The sequence below is a fragment of the Lissotriton helveticus genome (assembly GCF_964261635.1).
Source record: "Lissotriton helveticus chromosome 1_1 unlocalized genomic scaffold, aLisHel1.1 SUPER_1_unloc_82, whole genome shotgun sequence".
In the NCBI taxonomy this organism is placed as follows: domain Eukaryota; kingdom Metazoa; phylum Chordata; class Amphibia; order Caudata; family Salamandridae; genus Lissotriton; species Lissotriton helveticus.
In genome coordinates this window covers 363,778-389,236 of record NW_027611728.1, presented here as the reverse complement: position 1 = coordinate 389,236, position 25,459 = coordinate 363,778, and the positions used below count along the sequence as shown (strand labels likewise).

General features: G+C 49.2%; 1 long non-coding RNA gene across 1 annotated transcript in view; it reads right to left on the bottom strand.

Moving 5' to 3' along the window:
* LOC144806543 (uncharacterized) overlaps positions 1-25,459 on the bottom strand; it is a 68,196-nt gene that overhangs the window by 19,295 nt on the left and 23,442 nt on the right. Inside the window, exon 2 of the long non-coding RNA XR_013605827.1 lies at positions 12,538-12,708. This is a non-coding gene — a long non-coding RNA (uncharacterized LOC144806543). The remainder of the gene's footprint in view (positions 1-12,537; positions 12,709-25,459) is intronic.

Sequence of the window (25,459 nt, the reverse complement as noted above, 5' to 3'; positions counted from 1 at the left end):
AGGCACTGTATCAATACTGAAGGCATTTTGGACAAACCGGGGTTAAATGTTTCAGAAGGCAACAATTCGATGAACCAGGCTACCAAAGCACAGGAATGCGGCGGGAGCCCCCAGCTCTGGGTCGGATTCCTGGAATGATGAACGCGCCGCAGGGAACAGATGAAAGGGGCACGCAGAGTTCTCGTAAACTACCTTGACTTATATGGTGCAAAAATCTAGGCGCTTTCATTATTTGGTATCACAACGCATAGATATAGAAGACAGATCCAACGCTCCTGACCTCAAAAGAATGGTTTCTTTAGCATTCAGAATTTTTTTTGTGCAAGGAGGGATTTAAAATTAACTATGTCGCCTGCAAAAGGTCAGAGGGCACAGCGTGCTCCAGAGTGTGCATGATTTGGTTCCCATTACTCCTTGCAAGAAGGAGCTCGTGAATTTGAGTCTCCACAGAGCTGCTGTGGGATCTCTGACGGGTCAGTTCATCTCGCCAAGCTATAAAGCAATTTATTTCTTCTTGGTTGATGCTAATAAACCGGCAGACGAGGTCCATTTTTCATGGGTTTGTCGTAATCCAATCTGCCATAGCTTCCAGGCACAGGGTGATAAAAAAATAACGCCTTATTAAAAGAACAAAGATCGGTCAGCAGGTTTTACAGTTTTTTGTTAACCATTGAAAAAGTCCCAAAGAAAGAGAGAGGGAAAGGCAGAAAAGGGGAAGGTGATAAAGAGAGACAGCAAGGATAAACAAGCACAAGCGTGTGTTCAGAGTTTAAAGCCTTTACTACAAGCCTCGCACAGCAGAACATCCGCGCTGGCCCAGGCGAGACCTAAAAATGGTGTACGAACCAATATAAGTATAAAGAAGGGTTTTAATATACAAAACCATCCAGTGATCATATTAATCTTCATAGAGTGGTGAATTTACTGGTGGTACCTAAACGAATACATACATAGGAAATATAAGAAAGGTTTGAAAAAAATCTAGGTCAGACATTTGAACAACTGTGCTAGCGTTACATTTCAAAGCTATTCAGTCCAGGACATACAAACCTGTCCGAACGGGACACAACCATATACTGTTTAGTCAATGTCTGTTATTCTTAGTATAGGTGAAAAATAAAATAATTTTTAGACAACATTCACTACAATAACAATATACTGTAGAAAGATTAATCCGCTGATGTCGGGAAATGTGCCTCAACTCACAGTGGCATGCGGCTCATGGTGACTCTCCGCCCAATAAAAGAATTATAGGAAGGTGAGCATGGTAAGAAAATAAGTCTTCTGGAAGGTTGTAACAGTTCTAGGCATTTCAGAACAAGTGTAAGGATAAAGTGTGCCCATGTAGATTAAAAACCTTCCAAATACTCATAGGCGGTGTCTGCAATAGTGATTGACGTATTTTTGTATGGCTGTGAAGTCACTAATAGGTTTCCCAAGCATGTTCTCAGTTGTCACTAAGGTTTATCGAGACAAGCGGGCAGCGTAATGGTGTTTAACACTAGGGGGAGACACGCCAAGACAATGGAGGCAGTTGTGTGTCTGCCTTGAAGTTTGTGTATTAATGCTTTTGATGGCTCGTTCCTCATAAAAACAGGCTTGTGTTGTGGCAGCACAGGGTGAACAAAAGCAGAACCTAGTGCAGAAACTTCTATTGGAAACATGTGGTGTTATAGGGAAAAAAAGACTCTTAGAGCTAGTTGGCCTAACACACAAGTACAGCATGCTTAGATTTTAGAAGCGACTGCCCCATTAAAATATGCAGCGGTAAGGCACATGATAACACGGCCTAATTTAAACATAGATGCAGCATTCTTCAAGTTGAAAACTGCGGACGTGTTTGATGTGCACTGCAATAACAAAGCTGGTAGAGTGGGTGCACAGTCCTACTGGAGGTTCCTTTTTAGCCAAAGAATAACAGATCTTAATGCATAGGACGACCCATCGACAGATGGTACCTTTGTGCACTGCCTGACCTTTCTTGGTGCCCACATAATCCGCAAAGAGTTGATCTCCCACCCGGAAGTCTTTAGTGCGGTCAAGGTAGAAAGAGAGCACACGTTTTGGGTCCAGACTGTGGAATCTACCCTCCTCTTTAGAAGGGTGCAGAGGAGGGAAGAAGGTGGGCAATGTGATGGTCTGACCTATGTGGAAAGAGGTAATCACTTTGGGCAGAAAAGAGGGCTTAGTACAGAGGACTACATTGTCCGGGTGGACTGCAAGAAAGGGAGGTCTGGAAGATAAGCCTGAAGCTCACTCACCCTGCGAGCAGAGGTGATGGCAAGCAAAAAAGCAGTCTTCAAAGGAGGCGAAGAGGACAATTATGTAGGGTCTCAAAGGGAGCACACATAAGATAAGTGAGGACAACAATAGGATTGATGGCCATGCTCAAGAGCTTGGGGTACCAGACTCTTTGTGCCCAGTCCGGAGCCACAAGAATGACTTGGGACCGGACGCGTTTAATCTTCTTCAGCATTTTTGGCAGAAGTGGTACAGGCGGAAAGGCTTACAGGAGGTAGCAACTCCACTCGTGACGCAAAGCGTTGCCGAGCGAGAGCCACCTTGGAAACTCCAACACGCAGAACTGCTGACATTGCGCGTTCTCTTCGGTGGCGAATAGATCTAACCAAGGCTCTCCCCACTGCTGAAAGAGACCTTGCACCACCTTCGAGTGAAGACACCATTTGTGATCCATCATGCACCAGCGGCGGAGTTTGACCGCCCTGGCGTTCAGGGAACCTGCCAGGTGTTGAACCACCAGAGGTATGCCCTGATGATCCAGCCATGTCCAAAGGAGAACAGCCTCTTGACATAGGGTTTGTTGCAGTACCACATGGCGGTGGTGTTGTCCGTGAACACCTGCACTGTCCTTCCTTTGACAGAAGGAAGGAATGACTTCAGTGCAAGACGAATCGCCCGGAGCTCCAGAAGGTTGATGTGGTGCCTGGACTCTACTGGAGACCAGAGGCCTCTGATCTCCGCCTCTCCCATATGGCCGCCCCATCCCAGGAGTGACGCATCCGTCACTACTGTGAACTCAGGTTGGGGAAGGGAGAGGGATCTGCTGTTGACCCAATCCTGGTTCGTGAACCACCATTGCAACTGACGTGCAGTGCCCTCCGAAATCTGAACGTCATCGGAAAGATTCCCCTGGTGCTGCACCCACTGGAACTTCAGGTCCCACTGCAGAGCATGTATATGCCATCTGGCATGATGCACCAGCAGGATGCAGGAGGCCATGAGGCCCAGCAGCCTCAGTGTCATTCTCACCGAAAACCGGGATGGAGGCTGAAACATCGGTATCATAGCCCGAATATCCTGGACTTGCTGCTAGGGAGGATAGGCCCAAAACTGCGCTGTATCCAGAACCGCTACGATGAAAAGGAGCTTATGGGAGGGAATCAGGTACGACTTCAGCACGTTAACTGTGAACCCCAGCGAATGCAGGAAGTCTGTCGTAGTCTGGAGGTGGGAGACAACAGTCTCGGCGAGCCCGCCTTTAACAGCTAGTCGTCGAGATAGGGAAAGACTGGAACCCCTGATCTGCGCAGATGAGCTGCGACCACCGCCATCACTTTTGTGAACATACGGAGGAGCTGGTAAGGAGAAAGGGGAGAGTAGTAAAGTGAAAATGCGTGTGGCCTACCGTGAACCGTAGGTAATGCCGGTGGGCAGGCAAGACAGGGATGTGAAAGTAAGTGTCCTGCAAGTCCAAGGCTACCATCAAATCTCCAGGGTCGGGGGCAGACAAGACCTGAGCCAAGGTTAACATCTTGAACTTCTCCTTTCCGGTGGAAGCGGTTGATGTCCCTGTGGTCTAAGATAGGACGCAGGCCTTTGTCCTTCTTGGGTACCAAGAAGTAGTGGGAGTAGCAACCACGACCTACTTCTGGCACAGGGACGCCTTCAATAGCTCCCTTGGCAAAGAGATCTGTAACTTCCTGGCAGAGAAGGGCAAAATGATCCTCCAACATGGGATGGAGTGTTGGTGGCATAGAGGGAGGGGTAGTCTCAAAGGGGAGGGAGAAGCCCTTTTGGACAATCTGTAAAACCCACCTGTCCGACATGATGTTGAGCCAGTGGGGGACGTGATGGTAGATCCTGCCACCCACTGGCAACTGGTGGCCCTGGAAGATCGGACTAGGAAGGTTTAGAGGCTACTACAGAGGGGTTTTGGTGGACTGGCCTGCCCACTGGCCCCCAGACCCATGACGCCGGGTCCCACGTCCCCGACCATGCAGAGGCTGGGTAGCTTGCGCAACCCTGTGGCTCTGGGTGGAACGCGGTGAGGCACTCCTTCTGCAGCCACGAAAGGCAGACTGCATGGGGTTTGAAGTTGTCGCGAGGCCCAAGGATCTGGCCGTAGCCCTAGAGTTCTTTAAACACCCGACCGCCTTGTCACCAAACAGGCGGCGGCCATCAAAGGGCATGTCCAAAAGGTTAGATTGGACATCACCAGAGAAGTCAGACGTTCTCAGCCAGGAGTAGCGCCTCAAGGCTACAGACGTGGAAACCGTTCTACCCAACGAGTCGGCGGTATCCAGCTTACACCGGATGGTGAACTTTGCTGCGTCTTGACCCTCAGCAACAGCTCGGGTGAGCACTGCCCAGGCCTCCTCTATGCACTGCGGCAGCACCTAAGCAATCAGTAGGGAATGCGCCCTTTGAGGATGAGACTTTGACCACCAAGCTCTCAGGGGTAGAGTGTTAGGAGAGGAATAATGGGTCGCCCAGGGCCGGGTGGTGGCATTGGGTAATCATCCTGTCCACAGAAGCTGCTGGGCTTGGACCAAGTTCCCAGAAGCATGTCAGTGAGTGGCTCATTAAAAGGCAGCAGGGGCTCCGAAGAGGCTGCTTCTGGATGAAGCACCTCAGTCAGAAGGGTAGTCCGGACAGCCACCGTAGGAAGCTTGAGGCCCAAGGTTTAAGCCACCCTACGCAACACCACAGCGTAGGAGGCTCTCTCCTTTGTAGCCACGGTAGAGGGAGAAAGCATACCAAGGTCTGGGGAGGTATCCAGACCACTGGCATCACCCAACTCTATCTTGCCAGTCCGGCTCCTCAAGTTGATGGGGACTTAGAGCTACGCGGAGCGGTCTGCCGGGCCTTTAAATGCTTTTGGGACCGCTCCAGTAAAGACTTCAGGTTCATGGCTGGGCAGTTGGAGCACGACTTCAGCATTGTGGTCGCGCTCCAGGCACCAAAGACACACGAGATGCGGAGCGGTGACTGACATCAACTTGTGACAGAAGTCACAGGGCTTGAAGCCGGTCCGACGATGGGACATCTCTTGTGCTACCAGAAGTCAAAGACTCAAAAAAAGAGGTCAATTAAAGTCGGAAAATGGTTTAGTTAAAAACTGAGTAAAAGGCCCACCCTCTCCGGATCTGGGTTGGCTGGCGCAGAAAAAGACAGATGTCAGCACGTAAGTGTGGCGTCTAAGTAGACACTGTGACATCATCCCGGTGACTACGACGCCGGACACGGAGTCGACCAACCCCACCTACTGAAGCACAGGTGTACTGCTAAGAAAAAATATCTCTGGATCCAGTCTGAAGCCTGGGGGTAATTGTAAGGTAAGGAATCTATAACTAATAGTCTCTTTCAGATACAAGCATACTGGGACCGGTTACGGGGTAAAACCCCTCATCGGCCAGGCTAGCTTGAATCCAGTGGCAAAGTAAGCAAGGGACCCATGTCTGGGCGTACCCTGCCGCCTTAGGGCAAACAAAGCAAACACAAGGAGATGATTGACGAACGGCTGAAACCTTTCAGACACTCGCCCCCAGTCACAGATCTGGGTTGAATCCATCATCGTTCTTAAGCTCACTTCTCCATCCCAGTTCAGGCCCAGCCATATAAGAATCAGTCTTAACCCTGTCAAAGTCAGACTTATTGAAGATCCCCGAAACCACACAAGGAAATGAAAATGGAGCAGAGGTAAAATCTTCCAAAGATACCAATTGTTCTCTGTTTGACGAAAATAACCTGGTCAGTTTGAGAGCAGTACCGTTGATGCTTATACTTTCTAAACGGCTTACCAAAGAGAAATGGTTAACTGTATCAAATGTGTCCGAAAGATCCAATAGGATCAAGGCTGCATTTATCTCCTCTATCCACAATGGATCTGATCTCTTCAGCTACTGCTGAGAAGGCCGACTCTGTACAGCAGTAGGGTCTAAACCCATGTTGAGCAGGATCCAGACAGTTGGTATGTTCAAAGAAGGCGGTGATCTCCTGATTCATGGCCATTTCTAAAATTTCATCAGGAAGAGGAAAGACCAATTTGGATCTGTAGTTCTTTACATCTGAGGCATCGAGGGAAGGAGTCTTTAGAAGTGGCAAAATCGATGCTTTTTCCAAGCATCTGGAAAAAAGACGGACTTGAGCACCATTGTAATAACAAAGTGAGATGAGCAGAAATGGTGGCTGAAACCGGATGGCGGGCAAGAATCTGCAGGGCTCCGCATTTCATAGTGCTAATAAGATTAGAGACTTTCTCTTCAGAAAGTGGGGTGAATGTACACATTACCAGGAAATGGTAAGTTAGTTTATTCACCGTACGTTACTCCACTGTATCTGTCCCTGAAGATTATCTGGTGTTATCTTAAAATCCAGGAATATTTTATTTACTTTGGGAAAAAGAATTCGGCTAGTTCATCACAGCTTTTTGGCTGGGAGTTGCTACATTTTTATAACCAAATGATGAAAGTGATTTAACTGTGTTGAACAATAGGCTGTTACTCTTCCTCCAAAATTGTTATTGGTGCCTACATTTTCTTTTACATTTCTTGAGATCATAGGAGAACCATGGCGCTGAAGGCGCAGACAGATGGTTAGTCTTCAATCTAAAAGGCCCTAATTGACAAACTGACTGGTAACAATGTGCAAGATGAGGTCCTACTGTCTGGTGGGGGAGTCCGAAGCCCTCCAGATGAATGCAAAACAGCAGGCAGGCCGGTGAGGAGTAAATAAACAAAGAACACATCACTTGCCTGCTGCTGAGACTCCTCCTTTTATTGGCCCATTGGCGAGCACTGGATCAATGCAAGGACGAGGTAACATTCAATGGCATTTTTTTGAAAAATGCAGACTTGTTACAAAACTGGCGATTTTTTTGACACATCGCTAAATCCTGGAGGGTCTCAATGACAATGCTCCCAAATATAATCATGCCCTGTGGGAAACAGTGGCCCAAGTTCTGCAGGCGAACACAAGCTATTCAGGATAGATGTGTTGCAGCAAAGGTTGTACTATGTTGTGACTTGGACGTAGCCTATTGCTTGGGTCAGGCGATTGGCATGAGTGTAGAACTACAGTGCATTGCCAAGATTAGGTCTATATTGTTCTCTAAAGAAACCTGAGCATCGTTAATGGACAAGCTATTCGATGGCTCTCGCCTTTTAAGCAAGAAAGTGGACTAGGCCCCAGGCAGATTCCTTTGGTCTGTCTGCCTCCGCCACGCAATTTCATCACAAATCTCGTCCCCTTTTGGTTACTGTAGGGTTTTTCAATACTGCCAGCGCCAGACCCTGCTGCAAACCCAACAGGTCTCCCAGTTCTTTCAAAGCCATAGCACATAAAGGCAAAGTCCGGGACATCATGCCACTGAGGGGCCTGCTGCTACAACTGGTGTAGCTGCAAAACCTCTTTGTGTCCGTCCAGACACTTACTCACCCTATTGTAGGCCGTACCCAACATTTTCTCCAGTGAATTAGATTATGCCAGTGGCAGACCCCTCTCCCTATTCCACCCAGACTTAACAGTGGCGACGGATGTATTACTTCTGGGATGGGAAGGCCATATGAGAGACAGAGACTAGGGAACCCTCGTCACAGGCAGGGACCCAACTCCACAACAAGCTGTTGGAGTTGCGAGCATTTCACTTGGCGGTGAATGTCTTCCTGCCCACCATCACAGGATGGCTGGTGCAACTTCTCACAGACAAGACAGTCACTGATGATGGTCTCATCAGGAAGAGTCACACTTGAACTTGTTTGACAGCGAGCCGAGGATTCACTGGCTGCAGTTGTTTGGTCCGACGAACGGGCCCTGGAACTGCTTAGTTGAATTTGACTTCCTCCCAGGTACGCTGCCCCGAAATACAGAAGAATCCTTACTGGGTTGTATTGAATATAGTTGAGAATCATATTGGAGAAGCGGTGATATACCATCCTGATAAGACCATGGTAATTAACTGGAATGGTTGAAACATTGACTATACAGGGACTATTTCATATAAATGATATCTTCAAAGAATCGCCTTTGCTTAACTTGTATTGTACAAAAGTATTTACACCCCTGTTTCTGTGTGCAAAATGTGGATCGGACTGTTTTATTATCATATCACTTTCAACTTTAGCACTGCGCAGTCATCACTCAACGATTTATATATACACTTGCTGCTGAGAACACAATTAGAATTTTTGGAATTGAAAAGACTTCATCTGAATTCTAATCTTGATAAAAATGGTGAATTAATATCTGGCTAGGGCCTGCATATGGGATACAGACCAGTGAGATAATGAACTCACAGACCTTTGTAGTTGTTCACAGTGCACATGGGAAGTGCTTCTATGCGTCTACGCTTGTCACTTCTGGAGCAGGGTGATGTGACACTGAGCTGCATGATGTTTCCTACTGTGTGCAGCAGGACTACTTTAAAGTTTGAGGATCCAGTCTGGCATGTGGGGAATATTCACACGGTAAGGAATCTGTAGGTAAAGGAGTATCCACCAGAAAGAGCGTTACCGAAGGCAAGTAACTGGTTTGTTATGTTTTCCTGCTGTTGTATATTATCTAATTCCAGGTGGTGAATTCCGCTTGCAGAGTTTCGCGTACTCCGCGGAGCTCGCGGAGTTCCTAAAAACTCTGCACCGTGGAGCGTAGCAAGGTTTTTTTTCACGCTCGCGCTCTTCAACGTCATGTACTGGAGCGAGGAAAATCCACCTCCTGATGAGATTTTCCTTGCTCGCGCTCGCCAAGGTCTAGTTGGCGAGCAAAATCACTTCCTGGCGAGATTCGTTGTCGGATTTCTCAACGCGAAAGGTCGCGGCAGGTCACTAGCACTCGCGTTGAGAAACCTTCCTTCGCATTGACAAAGCTGCCGCTCGAGTAAAGCAGCTGCACCCTCTTGCGCTGCACATGATGCCATTCACGATTAATTTTACAGGGCATGACAAACAATCGGAGATCAAAATCACCACGAACGGCATGACCCTAACACACTATGCTGCTCGTAGAACTCCACGTAGAGCGGCAGAGTTTTTTTTTAAACTTTGCGGAGTTCTTCATTGAGGAACACCGCCTAGGTTTAATCTTATCATGAAAATATAGATTTCAGTCATATGTTAAGAAACAAGGGTGAGTAGAAACCTTCTGGGTGGAGAAAATTTAAGGCATTAATATTGTGAATTTTTTGGTAATTAGTTGTTTTTTGCAAGTACTAACACTTCTCTGTGTGAAGTAAAGACCTTGAGAGTTTTGTAACTTTCAGATACTTAAATTGTGGATTCTGTTGCAATTAAAACATTTTCAAGACCTGAAATTTCTTTGGAGGTTGCATGCGGGCAGCCTAAGTTATCCTGCAAGAGTTTCTTGATGAATCCTATTGCAACTACAACATGTGCTCTCTCATGTAAAGTAAGGTTGTTAGAAGCTTTTCTGCAACTCAAGATACGCCTCACTTTTCACCTCATGTGGATGCATTTCTCATGTTTAGTGAAATCTCCTTTCTTAGTATAACGTTTCTGGCTTTCCCCTCCTGTATAAGGCTTTAGTCCAGTGTGAATTCTCTCTTGTGAAATGACATTGTATTCAAGACTAAACCTTATCTGACATTCAGAACACACAAGGCTTTTTCCTCCCGTGTGAGTTCGCTCATGACAAGTGAGAAGTAATTTGTAACCAAAACTTTGCTTGCATTTCGAGCACTCATAAGGTTTTTCCCCAGAGTGGGATCTCTCATGAAGCATAACACTATCTTTCAGATTCAAGCTTTTATGGCATAAGGATTTTCTCCAGTGTGGAGTTTCTCATGGTGAGATATCGTTTTTCTCTGCAGCTTTTCTGGCATGCAGAGCACTCATAAGGTTTTTCATCAGTATGGAGTCGCTTATGGTTAGTGAGGCTGTGCCTATTAAATAGGAATTTCTGGCATTCACAACATTGGTAATGTTTTTTCCCTGTGTGCGTCTGCTCATGTACTGTGAGATTGCGTTTAAAATTGATGCTTTTCTGGCATTTGGAGCACTGAATCATTTTTGATGGTGAGTTTTCTTATGGTGCATGTAACCATCTCTACCTCTGAATCTTTTCTGACATTTAGAGCACTGATAATGTTTTTCCCCAGTGTGGATTTTCACATGTGCAGTGAGACTAGATTTTTGGCTGAAACATTTTTGGCATTCGGAGCACTGATAAGGTTGTTCCCCAGTGTGGGTTCTTATATGCTGAATGAGACGTCTTTTTTCACTGAAACATATCTGGCATTCAGAGCACCTAAAAGGTTTTTCCCCAGTGTGGGTTCTTATATGGTGAGTGAGATTGCGTTTGTCACTGAAACATTTGTCGCATTCAATGCACTGATAAGGGTTTTCCCCAGTGTGGGTCCTAGTATGTTTAGTGAGTTTTCTTTTGTCACTGAAACATTTCTGGCATTCAGAGCACTGATAAGGTTTTTCCCCAGTGTGGGTTCTTATACGCCGAGTGAGACTGCGTTTGTCACTGAAACATTTGTCGCATTCAATGCACTGATAAGGTTTTTCCCCAGTGTGGGTCCTAGTATGTTTAGTGAGTCTTCCTTTGCCACAGAAACATTTCTGGCATTCAGAGCACTGATAAGGTTTTTCCCCAGTGTGGGTTCTTATATGCTGAGTGAGACTAGGTTTGTCCCTGAAACATTTGTCGCATTCAATGCAGTGATAAGGTTTTTCCCCAGTGTGGGTTCTTATATGCTGAGTGAGATGGCATTTTGCATTGTAATATTTCTGGCATTCAGAGCACTGATAAGGTTTTTCCCCAGTGTGGGTTCTTGTATGCCGTTTGAGGCTGTTTTTGTCAATGAAACATTTCTGGCATTCAGAGCACTGATAAGGTTTTTCCCCAGTGTGGAATCTCAAATGTGCAGTTAGAAATGATTTAAGTTTGAAATGTTTTGGGCATTCAGAGCACTGATAAGGGTTTTCCACAGAGTGGGTTAATGCATGTCGATATAGACTCCGTTTAATACTAAACCTTTTCTGGCATTCAGAGCACTGATAAGGTTTTTCCCCAGTGTGGATTCTCATATGCTCAGTGAGATAAGATTTACTGCTGAAACTTTTTTGGCACTCTGAACACTGAGAGAGGTTTTTCCCAGTGTGCATTCTCTCAAATTCAGTGAGATGAGATTGATGGCTGAATCTTTTTTGGCACAGGTAACTTATTTCCCCAACTTGGGTTATTTTGCTTTGATTGAGGTGGGTTTGAACACTGAATTTGTTCTCACAGCACGTGTTTTTATAAGGTGTATTACTAGCGTTACATTTAGTTTTCTCTTGCTTATATGCCACGGTACGAGTGAACCCGATTTTAGAGTCGGGCTTGTTTAGATAATGTTCAGTATTTATCTCTAAAAGAAATTGTGTGTAATCTTCTTAACACTTTAATTGAGCAAAATATGTCTAGAAGCAGCCCTGTAACACCTGTCGAAATGTTTCTAGCAGATAATAGTCTTTTGGTTATAGCCTCTCCGGCAGCAACTTATTTTGTGACTGCAGTATTTCTCAAAACTATTCTTATAGTGCAGTGATAAGGTGTTAGTCTGATATTTAATGATTAAACTGAGAAGTACCTTTTTACACTGACCTAATGGCAGTAAGTGAGAACATTAGAACATGCACAGTACTATTGTGGCTCACCAGTCGCAGAACATCAGTTAATTTTACCCTTTCTATGTTTGGTGTAAGGTGTAGTTCTGAAGACGAGGATTTATTTACATTAGCTATAGCGCAACAATGCTCATTTAATCAGTTTTGACATATCACTCCTGCACAACAGATAATGTTGAGGCGATTTACATAGAATTACAGAACAGTACACATTAAAAAAGAAACAATCTGAGATAGTCATGAAAACAATAAAAGGTGGATTTTTAAGGTTTTTGCCAGAGCAGAGTGGGTCGAGGTGTGATATCCCGAGGCAGATAGTCTCAAACTTGTGTAACTGGGTAAAAATGGTTGTTGAACAGAGGCGATTTTCCAATCTTTTGGTTGTTAACGTGTCAGCTTCGGAGTCTTCTTTCAGAGTCTTTTCTTTGATGGTTTACAGAAGAAACCTTTTGTTATATCTTTCTTTTATGCAGTGTGTGCTTCCTCTCTGAAATTACATGATGCTTTAGATGAACGTTATTCTGTCATGCTGAGGTAATTTGTCTTTCTGATAATATTTCAGATGAGGATGCTGTGATTGGTCTTTCTGGGATTATTTCTAATGCTGTGTGCACAGATATGGCTTTGCTCTGGGTTAATGAAATGCTAAATTAGAGACTTCACTTACAGGTAAAGTACTTTCCTCAGCTCCCGCTTCCTCGTCACACCTAGATTCTGGAAATTGTTTAAACTTAGAATGCTGGATGTCCTTCAGTTTTTCAAAATAATCCTTCTTATGGCACTAACATTCAGTTGCCTGGTGCTAAATCTTGCTTTCTTCGTCCGTAATTTCAATCACCTATAGTATTAAAATTAAATAGTTAATACATGTAAATTTCCCCAAATATAATTTACAAGCCATATCAATGCAGAATTGCAGAATTTTGAAAATGTTGAGCTGTTCTTCAGACAGAGCAGAGTGTAAAACGGCAGCCTGAGAGTACTTGGATCTAGGAGTGAGGAATTGTAGAATTTCCAACATTTTATTAAGCTCACAAAGGATACATGTACCCTATGGACTTGTAACATAGAATCCCAAAGGCAGATATTAAAGTCATATGGACTGGCACCAAACAGATATTTAAAAAAGAATCCTAAAAATTTTTTTAATGTATATTTTTGAGATGGGAATTTCCTTCCCACAGACAACAGGCGTTTTCCCCTACCCTGAGTTACCACCTACTTGTATCTGGTACCCTGACTTTTGAGTTCTGGCATCTGCCGCACGCAAATCTATTGTGTGTTGCAAGGACTATGCCTAGACCTATCCCTCAACTATTGTCCAGAGTATGATTCAAGGGCAATGAAATTAAGGCATACTTTCATGAGTCAGATAGTTACTAACTGGTACAATACGCCGAAGCGCGTGTTATCGCTTTGACCCTCGACTTAGCGATCTGTTGTTGGAGGGAGTGCGGGGAGAAAGGAACATTGGAACACATCCTCTGGAGTTGCACCCACATACAGCCATACTGGTCCCAAGTACTGGATGAAATAGATCTTCACTTAGAAACTCGGCTCCCTCGTTTTCCCTCCTATATCCTCCTGGGCCTGCCTAACCCATTGATGTATCCACTTAAATCCCGAAGGGGACGACCAATAGCAATTGCCAAAGGGGAGGCCTTGCAGAACATTTTTTTTTTGTAAACAGATTTTATTGTTGTCCACATTAAAAAAAAAAAACAGGGCACAATCCGCCAACATGCCCACGCAGGGGCCCATAAGACAAGGAGCATCGCATTCGCAGTATGGCTAAGGGAAGTGGTCAATACGTCCCCACAACGCAAGACACCTCTGGACCATGCACAGTAAGTCTATAACAGTCATTGCGTGAGCTGCCAGGGACGAGTCTCAGCAGAGTCCAGAAGGGAGAAACCCCAAGTGCCCTGGTACATCACAATACCCCTGTGCATGACAGGTATTCCCAACCTCAAAGCTCCAACCATACCAGCGAGAGCCTCCGCCAGTGGGGCGTCCCCAGTGTTCCAGGACAGCTAATGGTGAACATTTTATCCGTATACGAACAGTAACAAAGAAACCCCAGAACCCTCAACTCTCCCTCCCCACCCCCCCCGAACACCCTCTCCCGCCCCCCAGTGGTGAAAGTGCCATTCAGTAGCGCGTCAGCCCTCGAGGCCTTCTTAAAACTGGAACAAGTGCAAGGCCCTGATAGTAGAGGGGCACACCGCAGATGGGAGGCCCTTAGAGAGGAACGAGACCAGTGGTCCCCAGCGGTACTCAAAGTTCTTAAAGTCCTCACGGGAAATGTCGGACATGCGTTCCAGGCTGAGCAGCTGCCACAGGCGGGCGTGCCACAGTGACATCGCCGGTGCCTCCCTCTGTTTCCAAGCATTAGCTATTGCTAGTTTAGCAGCCCCCAAGCATAACCACATAATTCTTTTATCGGCTCTGGTTTGGTGTTCTAGCTGGGGGTCCCGAAGGCCCAGAAGAGCTTCCGCCATCGTAACCGGGACCGGGTATCCTAAAATGGATTTTATCTGAGCGAGAATCTCCTCCCAGAACGGCCTAATGGAGGGGCAGTCCCACCATATGTGTTGGAAGTCAACTAGTAGTCCACACCCCCTCCAGCACCTATCTGTGGCCCCTGGGAAGATCTTAGCCAGTTTAGCTGGGTACAAGTATCAGTCCGCCATTACCTTCATGTGTGCCTCCCTCAGTTTCGTGGAGCGGTTAAAGCGAAAGATGTCTGCCCACAGGTGTTTCCACTCCTCCTCCCCAATGTCCCGCTGAGCCAATCCCTCCCACCAAGACATAAAGCGTGGCCGTGGTGCAGTCTCTGTGGAGAGCAGTAGTTTATACAGTGTCGAGATAGCCCCTTTCATAGATTTAGCCTTGAGCAAGAACAACTCGAATGTGGTAAGAGGTCTAGTGGCTCCCTTCCTGACCTGCGGACTCAGGGCCCAGTGAAGGAGTTGCGCGTGATGGTAGCGCTCCCGGTCTCCCACCCCGTAGTCTCTCTTGCAATTGTCAAAAGTAAGTGGGTCGTAGTTGTGGAACAGGTGTGTGAGTGCGAGACATCCGCCCGTCCTCCAGGCATCGAACGGCCCCTCTCGGAGCGCTGGTGGGAAGGAAGAGGTGAAGTGGATTGGGGTAAGCGGCGACGGGAAGGACGTCCAGCCCTCCCTCTCAGCCACGGTGTCCCACACTTTAAGGGTGGTGCGTTTCGGGGTGCTGATGTACGCATTCAGGGGTCTGTCTTTTTAGCGCGCCATATTAAATCCCAAATAGTTCTGCCTGCAACGCTGCGGTCCATATGGAGCCAATGCTTTTCTGATTCCATCTGTGCCCATTCAACCAGGATGCGCAGTTGAGCCGCCTTATAATAGAGGCAAAGGTCTGGAAGTCCCGCCCCCCCCTCTCGCTGTGGTCGCCATAGCATATAAAAGGAGAAACGTGCCCTTCCCCCCTGCCACAAAAACTTTAGGATCATGGTCTTGAGACGTGCAAAGAAGTCCTCCTCCAGTTCTATAGGGAGTGCTTGGAATAAATAGAGTAGTTTGGGTAGGAGGGTCATTTTGATGGCATGTATGCGACCCAACCAGGAGAGGAAAAGCAGCTTCCAGCGGAACAGTTCCTGTTGGAGGCGGGTGAGGAGAACAGGGAAATTGGCCGCATATAGTTGATCGATCTTGGGAGTCAATTGGACCCCTAGATACTGTAAGGAGGAGGGTGCCCAGTCCAGCGGAGAGAGCGCTCGAAGCTGCGAGGCCTCAGCTCGAGAGAGAGTTAGGTTAAGTATGGAGGATTTGGCCAGGTTGACTCTGAAGCCTGCCACCCCCTCAAAGGAGGTGAGCACTTCTTGTAAATGCGGGAGGGAACTCATCGGATTGGACAGGGAGAGGAGGACATCGTCCGCGAAGAGCGAGATTTTGTGGGCCTCACCAGTGAAGGGGAGACCCTCTATCCCTTGGTGCTCCCGGACCGCTATAGCTAGGGGTTCTATGCTGAGGGCAAAGAGTAAGGTGGACAGGGGACAACCCTGCCTCGTCCCCCTAGTGTGACCAAAGGGGGTCGATTGCACCCCATTGACCGAGACCCCAGAGCACGGGTGCCTATAGTTGGCCTGGAGCATTGTAATGAATTGGGTGGAAAACCCAAACCTCCTCAGGCTGGACCACAGGAAGCTCCAATCCACACGGTTGAACGCTTTTTCGGCGTCAAGACCGATCAACACTGCAGGTATTTTGAATTTGTTGGCCTTCTCTATTAAATGGACGATGCGCCTGGTGTTGTCGTGAGTTTGCCTCCCTTTGATAAAGCCAGACTGGTCGGGGTGTATGATAAGCGGCATAAGGTCGCCCAGTCTCTTGGCCAGTATAGAGGAGTAAAGTTTGGCGTCCACTTTAAGGAGGGCAATGGGCCTGTATGAGGCACAGAGGAAGGGGTCTTTGCCCGGTTTGGGGATTACCGAGATCACCGCCTCGTTCATGGAGGCCGCTGAGTTGCCCTCCGCGGCCATACAATTGAATAGGTTGACCAGGTGGGGTGCAATCTCGGTGGCAAAGGTCTTATAGAAGACTGCGGTGTACCCATCTATCCCCGGTGCCTTATGGGCCTTGAGCGACTTGATAGCCGCTAGGACTTCTTCTAGGGTGATAGGGGCCATGAGGACCTCGTTCCACTCCGTGGGCACCTGTGGGACGGGCAGGTACCGCAAAAAGGCGCTCTGACGGTCAGCGTCAGGGGTATCAGCTGTATACAGTGATGCATAGAACTCCCCAAAGAGGTCGGCTTTGTCCTCATCCCTGTGCTGTAGGTTCCCCGCCCCATCTCGTATGCCCCCGATATTTTCCCTCTCCCGTTTATCCTTCAACTGCCTGGCCAGGTGCTTCCCCACTTTGTCCCCCTGCGTGTAGGCTAGGCTGCGCAATTTGAGGAGGGTGAACTCCGCTCTGTTGTTATATATGGCTCGCAATTTGCCTCTAAGGGCCGTGAGTGCTCGCAGTGTCTGTCTGGTGGGCTTCTACTTGTGAACCTGTTCGACATTCAATAGCTCCTGTTCTAGGCCTTCCCGTTCTCTAGCGCGCTGTTTATTAAGGGCCGAGTGAAGCGCAATGCATTTACCCCTAAGAACCGCTTTAAACGTGTCCCAGGTGTTATACTCAGAGGTCTCCTCCGGGTTATTGAAGGAGAAAAACTCCCCAATTGCCTCCCTCAGTTGCGTGCATGATTCCTTGTCCCTCACTAATGCTTCCGGGAAATACCATCGCGCCGGTTTCGGGGCACCACCCAGCCAGGTTAAACAAATAGTGTACATCCCATGGTCAGATACGGAGATGGGGAGGATCTTTGCATCCTGCAAGGAGCCCTGTAGGGACTGACTAAAAAAGATGTAATCGAGGCGTGAGTAGGTGTGGTGTATATGGGAATAGAACGAGAAATCCCGAGTGTCCGGGTGTGCCACTCACCAGCTGTCTAGAAGCCCCATGTCCTCAATCTGTGCCTGGATAGAGTCCGGGAATAGGCCCATGTCAGATCTTCTAGTGTGTGTACTGTCTAGTGTTGGATGCCAAACAAGGTTAAGTCTCCCAAAAGGAAAACAGGACCCTCGGCAAAGTCTGTCACCTTACCCAGAAGTGTTAGCAGAAAACTCTTTTGACCAGTATTGGGGGCATAAACTGACACCAGAGTGCACACTTTACCCTTTAAGCGGCCCTTGACCATTAGCCACCTCCCGTCTTTGTCACACTGTGTGCACATCGGTTCGAACTGCGCGGCCGGACTAAACAGCAGCGCCACCCCTTTTTGCTTAGTGGTCGCAGAGGCTTTATATATAAGGGGGTACTTCTTGTGCTTGAGCCGGTGGTCTTCCGACTTTAGTAGATGCGTTTCCTGCAAAGCGACAACATCTAAGTGTTGGTCTAGCACATACTTCTACACTTTCTGGTGCTTCTGCTGGGAGTTTAGGCCCTTAACATTCCAGGTCCCGATAGTTATAGGCATTTAGGAACGAGACCTGGCCACCGCGTCGTAAATGCCATCCCCTGCCCCACCCTCCCAAACCGGGGCATCTCTGCAATCCTCATGTCCCGTCCACCCACCCCACCTCGTCCGGCAAAGGCTCCGAGATAGCTCCCCAGGGCCATTCTTTCAACACTGCCTCGGTGAGGCCCCCCGCCCACCCCCCGCTCCACACCCAGTGGAAGGCCCCGGGAGCCACAGTGCAGCATCACATCACCACTCAATCCCCCCCCGACGGTTCGAGACTTCCCGCCCCATTCCCCACCCCTCGCTCTACAGGTAGCTGTGTATAGCTGTGTATAACCCCCTTACCGGACCTCATGGACCAGCACCTGTATCTTTGGAGACTTCTTGTATCGCTGCCGCCTTTTCCTGTTCCATTGTCTTTAAGTCAGGTTTGAGCGGTTTCCGCGATGATCGGCCGCGTCGAACTTTCTGCCAGCCGTCGCTCGTCGCTTGAGAGGATGAGGGCGGAGACCCCGTCGAGTCTCCACTGCCTCCAAAGCCTGATTGGGGCTCCTCGTAAGGAATCCCGAGCACTGAACAGGTGTCTCTCAGGGAGCGCAATTGGTGGAGGGTCCCATTCCAACGGAAAATCAGTCTAAAGGGGTGACCCCAGGAATACTGGACCCCTTCATTGCGCAGGAATGTAGTTGCGGGTTTGAAGGATCTCCTCTTCTGTAGCGTGATCACTGAGAGGTCCTGAAAGAGTTCCAGAGCGTGGCCTTGGTATTGAATGGGCTGTTTGAGGCGTGCCGCCTTCAGGATGCGTTCCTTTAAGATGTAATCGGGCAGAAAAGCAAGGATGTCCGGGGGAGGCCCTTGGGACCTGCGTGCCGGGCCCAACCGGTGCGCTCGATCGATGCGGATCTCGAAGTCATCTCCCTCCTCGAGGACTGCCCGGAACAGGCCTTGTAAATAGCTTGTAACATCTCCCCCTTCAGCCGAGGAGGGCACGTTCCGAACTCTGATGTTATTCCGTCTGGAACGATTTTCTAGGTCCTTCGTGTGAGACTGGAGGTCAGTCTGCTGGTCATTAAGTCGGACAATTTCCTGTCGGAGAAATTCCACCTCTTCGCTCCTAGCTTGTCCGGAAAGCTCGTTGGCCGCCACTCGTTCCCCTAGGTCATCAACATCGCGGCGGAGTTCCTTGTATTCCCCCACCATGTCCTGTCGAAGGGATTGAATGTCCTCCTTGAGAGAGTTGAAGAGTGCCTCCATGAAGGCTTTGGTCGCCGGGGCCTCACCCCCATCCCGGTCATTCCCCTTAGTCTGGGGCCCCTGAGTCAGCTTGTCTGGGCTTTTTTCGGGTTTGGGGTTCCCTTTTGACAACAAGTCAGTGATAGTGCGGTTCCCCTTGCGGTTGATGGTCGCCATCTTCCCTCTCCCTAGCAACTCCACCACCGCCTGGCTCTGCGCTTGCTTGTTGGGGGTGCAATCGGGTCGTCTGGGTCGATGGCCGCACCAGGAGCCCAGCTCGATCAGGTAACGTGGCGAGTCGTCAGCGGTCCAGTGCCCCTAGGCCTTTCGCGTCTCCCCTGTGGCTTCCAGTGTCTCCAGGCCCTTCGCGCCTTCCGGCTGCCACCCCACCCCCGAAGATGGGGGCTCACCACTCACAGTCCACTGCAGAGGCGTTGGCCGTCCCTGGGTCACCGCCGTGAGCCGTGGGTCCACTGCAGGCCCTCTTCCCTGACCTTCAGGGCTCCGATCCTGTCCTGGGCCGCAGGACGCTGCGGGGCTCGTTCACCCCCATCTCCGCCTCCTGGCCGCAGAGTGCTCCGACTGCTGGGCGCTCGATGCCGCTGGGATGGACCACGCCGGGTAACGGCGCCAGCAGGACCCCCTTTCAGCCCAGCCTGTGCTCCTTCTCCGGGGCGAGGGGACCCCACGCGGGCTCTTGCACAGATCCCCTAGCTAGGCTGCCTCCTCACAGCCCACGCCGCGTCCAAGCTCTCCAATTTAGCCGGCCCTTCCTGCTCTCAGGCCCGTGCCTCCACGTCCCATACCGGGTGCCCCCTGTGGTGTCAGCCACGTCGCACCCCCGGTGGTTATGGCCTCGCTTCCGGCCCTCAGGTCCCACGTCGACACAGCCGTGGCCTCCGGGCCTGTGCACTCTCAGTCGCTAAGCCGCAGCCGGGGCCCTCCCTAGCAGTACCCGCTAGGCCTCGCAATGGCACCCCCGGCCCGCCGCTCACCAGTGGATCCTAAGTGGAGCCGGCCCGTGTCAGTCCCAGACCGCTCCGATCACATACCTCCGGCAGGCAGCAGTCTCTCCAGGCCGGGGGCCGGGCTGCCCACCTCCGGCCACCAGGCCGCAGCTGGGGCCTCACGTAGTTGCTCGCGGCCGGGCACCCCGGCAGCTTCTTGCACGTGTCGCCCCCTCGGTCCACAGTCACCAAACGGGGCCCAACTCCCAGCGGACCTCCGCAAGCGCCCAGGGCAGCCCCGACGGCCTCTTCTGGCGTTGTAGCACCGCCGCAGACCTCCCGGCCCCGTGTGAAGTGCGGGGGGACGGGCCACCTCCAGGCTCTCGCTGCCCGTCTCCGCTTGCCGGTAACGTGGAGTGCTTTTCTTCGCCCGTCGGCGGCTTGCTCCTTCTCCCACTCCTAGCCTCAAAGCCCCGGGTCCGGCTGCAGGGTGGTCAGCGAATTAGACAGGGCTTGGGAGTCCAGGACGGGGAGCCTCCGGAAAACACGTCCACCTAAGCCGACATCTTGGCCACGCCCCCCTTGCAGAACATTTTGATCCCCTGGCGCACTGCCCAAATCCTTACACTCTCCGGCTGGCTTCAACGGCTTTGGATGATACTGGGTATGGAGAAACTCACACTCACACTGGCTGTTAGGGGGTTGGAGTTCCCTGAGTTGTGGCGACCCTTCTTGACCCTCCTGGTGTCCGAATTTCGAGAGTTGACATGCCCCAGATATCTTTGACTACTGCGTATCCCAGACACGCAGATTCCTAGTGACAGTTCCACGAAAATTCATACAAGACGACGCTGATCAGGGCGTAGCCTTCCCCTTTATCCCTTCCAATTTTATGTTTCTCGGTGGACAAGGGACGGGTGGGGCGTTAGTTTGGGAAATTCTTCATTTGTTCTTCTCTTGTTGATTCTGTGGACCCGCTAAATGTTTCTTGCCTGTGGTAATGTTATACATTGCGATCTTGTGGTCTCCTTTGAATTCTGTCGTGGGAGCTCAGGGTCCTGTTTTTCTTCTGTCTAATAAAGATTTAAACCATAAATATTTGGGCGTGTTTATTACAAGGGAGCCACAGGCAGGAACATACTCCAGAAATTACGGGATGCCCCACACTTGCGGGCACTCCCGCTCTCCTTACTGGGCCGAGTTGCCCTATTTAAAGTGATGACCCTCCAGGGTCTCCTGTACATCGTGCAAAAAACATCCTTTAAGATCCCACCAGACATTTTCTTTCAAAAGGTAGACTGAGAACTTTGGCTCCTGTTGTGGGATGGTTGCACTTCGTGCTTAGTAAGGTGTAGAGGGGAGATTAAGGTAGACTGGCGGTCCGGAGCATTCTCAAGTATAACTGGGTCACGCAGCTGGTGTCAGTCAACAACCGGGTTTTTGCGGACCGTGAGGATCCTGCTTACCGGGTAGATCAATTGGCCATGGGAAAGAGAGGTTACCTCACCCTGGTGCTGTATTTAAGAGAGTATGAGTGCACCATATCTACTCATACCCAAAAAGTGGTAAGGGTGTGGAGAGAGGCTACCAAGTGTTTAGGCTGAGAAGGTAAGCTGACTGAAATTACGCCACTGTATGATGGTGATCTCTTAAGTGCAGTGGGAGGATTGCAGGGCTTCACAAAATGAGGATTGATTAGCTTAGAGTGGCCGGGCGATGTGTGGAGGGGACAGGCGCTTGTGTCCTTCACGATCCTACAACAAAAGTATGAATTAGGTGACTAAAAACGTTTCTTACATTTGCAGGTGGGTCACGCTCTGCAAGGTCACATCTGGGAAGGGGGGATTTACCTGATGCATCCCCAATGGAGGACCAGCTGCTAACTAATCCACTGACCGAAAAAGCAATCTCAACCATCTATAGGAAGTTGATCTACAATTCTCTGGATCCCTTGGGATGTTTCAGGCAGCCATTCACCAACTTTTGTGTTTTTTAAAAACAAGCTTCCAAAGCTTGAGTTTGTTTTTAAAAACCAATAACTAATCACCCTCACACCCTTGGAACTTTCTCCCTGAATAATTTTCTCCCAGGAAGTGGGATATATTTAAAAAGAAAATCTCATCACGGCTGCCAGGTATTCCCTGGTGGTCCTGAACAAGAGAAAAATACATCAGACTGCCTGATCTAGAGAGGAAGGGCCGTCCGATGTATTTACACCGATGGCACTCAAGTAAGGCTGGACACATAACAATCCAGCTGACTTGCACTAGATCAGGCAGACCATCCGTTTGTTGGACAGGATACTCCACCACGCTTGTGAAGGAGTACCCTGCTCACCAAACTCTAAATCAAGACCTTTTTCTTTTCTGTGCTATGCATTTATCTCTAGGTCTGCTTCATTGTGTCCATTAGTCTTAGTATTATCTACCTGTTATTGAGGCTTGTGTGTTTAGTACAGGTTTAATCTTACGGTGTGTGTGTGTGTGGGTTTATTTGAACCCTGTGGTTTAATCTGCACTTGTTGTTTATGTGGTGTTATGTGGTATTGTCACACACTTGTAATTATAAAAATTATGTTACAGGCGACCAGGTGTCTCCTGCCTGTGACTTCTGAGGAAGTAATGGTGCACAGTTAACAGCAGCAACATTGCAAAGTGTCAAGAGCCTGATTTAGAGTTCGCTGGCCTTGGTTACTCAGACACAAACGTGACGGATATCTTGGCCGCCATATTACAAGCACTACTGAATATAATATATGGGAGCCTCATTTCTTTCTTTCGTACTTTCTATCTCCCTTGTTTTTATTATCTTTATTTTCCTCTTTTTTTTGTCTTTCTTATTTCTTTTTCTGTTTCTCTCTATTCCTGGTTTATCTTTAATTCATTTCTTAGTTTAAGAGTGCTTAGCCTCCTAAAGCATTTGATTAATTCATTTGCATTTCTTCTTTCCTGTCATGGGGATGGTTGCACAGATATCCTTACAAGTAGGATCTTATGAATTCTGCATGAACCTTTTTACTATTAGTCCTAGTTGAAAGTGTCATTTAGAAGTTGAATATATGTTTCTTATGTGAGGTAGGGTGGGTAAGTGTGAGAATGTCTGTGAGAGAGAGGGACAGAGAGAGAGTGTCTGTGTCTGTCTGTCTATGTCTGAGTGTGTGTGAGTACTTAAGCGTGGGGAGCCGGCTCTCACTGTACTATCGATCAATCAATCAATCAATACATTTATAAAGCGCGCTACTCACAGCGAGGGTATCAAGGCGCTGAAGAGGGGGCGCTACTGCTTGAATAGCCAGGTCTTGGGGTGTTTCCTGAAGGTGAGATGGTCCTGAGTCAGTCGTAGGTGTGTGGGGATGGAGTTCCACGTCTTGGCGGCCAGGTAGGAGAAGGATCTTCCTCCGGTGGTGGCTCTGCGAATCCATGGGATGGTGACGAGGGCAAGGCTGGTGGAGCGGAGCTGGCAGGTAGGAGTGTAGAACGTGAGGCGGTTGTTAAGGTATTCGGGGCCCATATCGTGGAGTGCTTTGTGTGTGTGGGTGAGGAGCCTGAACGTGATCCTCTTGCTGACGGGGAGCCAGTGCAGGTCTCTCAGGTGGGCAGATATGTGGCTGTGGCGAGGGATGTCGAGGATGAGTCGTGCTCAGGCGTTCTGTATGTGCTGAAGACGTTTCTGAAGATTGCCTGTGGTTCCTGCGTAAAGGGTGTTCCCGTAGTCCAGTCGGCTGGTGACGAGGGCCTGGGTGACCGTCTTTCTGGTTTCGGTGGGGATCCACCGGAAGATCTTTTGGAGCAGGCGCAGGGTGTTGAAGAATGAGGATGAGATGGCGTTTACTTGTTTGGTCATCGTGAGGGAGGAGTCCAGGATGAATCCCAGGTTGCGTGTCTGGTCCGTGGGTGTCGGTGCGGTGCCCAGCGCTGTGGGCCACCAGGAGTTGTCCCAGGCGGATGGAGTTTGTCCGAGGAAGAGGACCTCCGTCTTGTCTGAGTTCAGTTTCAGCCGACTGAGCTTCATCCATTCTGCAACGTCTTTCATTCCTTCCTGGAGGTTGGTTTTGGCGGTGGCTGGGTCTTTGGTGAGGGAGAGTATCAGCTGGGTGTCGTCGGCGTAGTAGATGATTTTGAGGTTGTGTTTGCGTGCAATGGCGGCGAGGGGGCTCATGTAGATTTTGAAGAGGGTTGGGCTGAGCGAGGAGCCTTGGGGTACGCCGCAGATGATCTTGGTGGCCGCGGAGCGGAACGGCGGGAGGCGGACTCTCTGGGTTCTGTTGGAGAGGAACGAGGTGGTCCAGTCCAGGGCTTTTCCTTGGATCCCAGTGTTGTAAAGGTGGGTTATTAGGGTGCGGTGGCAGACGGTAACAAAGGCGGCTGAGAGGTCTAGGAGGATGAGGGCGGTTGTCTCCCCGTTGTTCATCAGGGTCCTGATGTCGTCGTCGGCTGCGATGAGGGCGGTCTCGGTGCTGTGGTTGGCTCGAAACGCAGACTGGGATGGGTTGAGCGAGTTGTTTACCTTGAGGAATGCAGTCAGCTGTTTATTGACGGTCTTCTTGATGACTTTTGCCGGGAAGGGAAGAAGAGAGATGAGGCGGAAGTTCTTGAGGTCTTTAGGGTCTGCTGTGGGTTTTTTCAGAATGGCGTTGATCTCTGCGTGCTCCCAGCTCTCTGGGAAGGTGGCTGACGCGAAGGAGTTGTTTATGATGTTTCGGAATTGGGGTGCGATGATGGTGTCGGCTTTGTTGTAGATGTGATGGGGGCATGGGTCAGAGGGAGAGCCAGAGTGGATGGTGTTCATGACGTGGGTGGTGTCTTCTGTGCTGATGGGGGTCTAGGCGCTGAGGGTGGTGGTGGGGGTCATTGGTTTGGTGACTGGAGGCAGATTCTGGGCATCAAAGCTGTTGTGTATATCTGCGATCTTACGGTAGAAGAACGTGGCGAGGGAGTTGCAGAAGTCTTGCGACGGTGTGATGTCGTTGTTGCTGGCGCTGGGGTTGGAGAGCTCTTTTACGATGTTGAAGAGTTCCTTGCTGTTGTGGGTGTTGTTGTCCAGCCGCTCTTTGAACGATGTCCTTTTGGTGGTGCGGATCAGCTGGTGGTGTTCGCGAGTGGCGTTCTTGAGGGCTGTCATGTTTTCTGTCGTCCTTTTATGGCGCCAGGTTTTTTTGAGAGTACGGCAGGATTTCTTTGAGTCTTTGAGGGCGTCGGTGAACCATGTGGTTTTTTTTTTTTTTTTTTTTGAAGTTCAACAAAATCTTTATTGGCTTGCCAGTGCAACACAATTTTAACCGCCAATGGCCTACAACCCGGAGGCCGGCCGCAAATAGCAGTTTTACAATAGTCTACAGCCATTCAGCTGATAACCCAGGGGTCCAGCGGCGTCATGTTAATGTTTACTGCAAGATATATCATTCCACCCTGGTACCCCCTT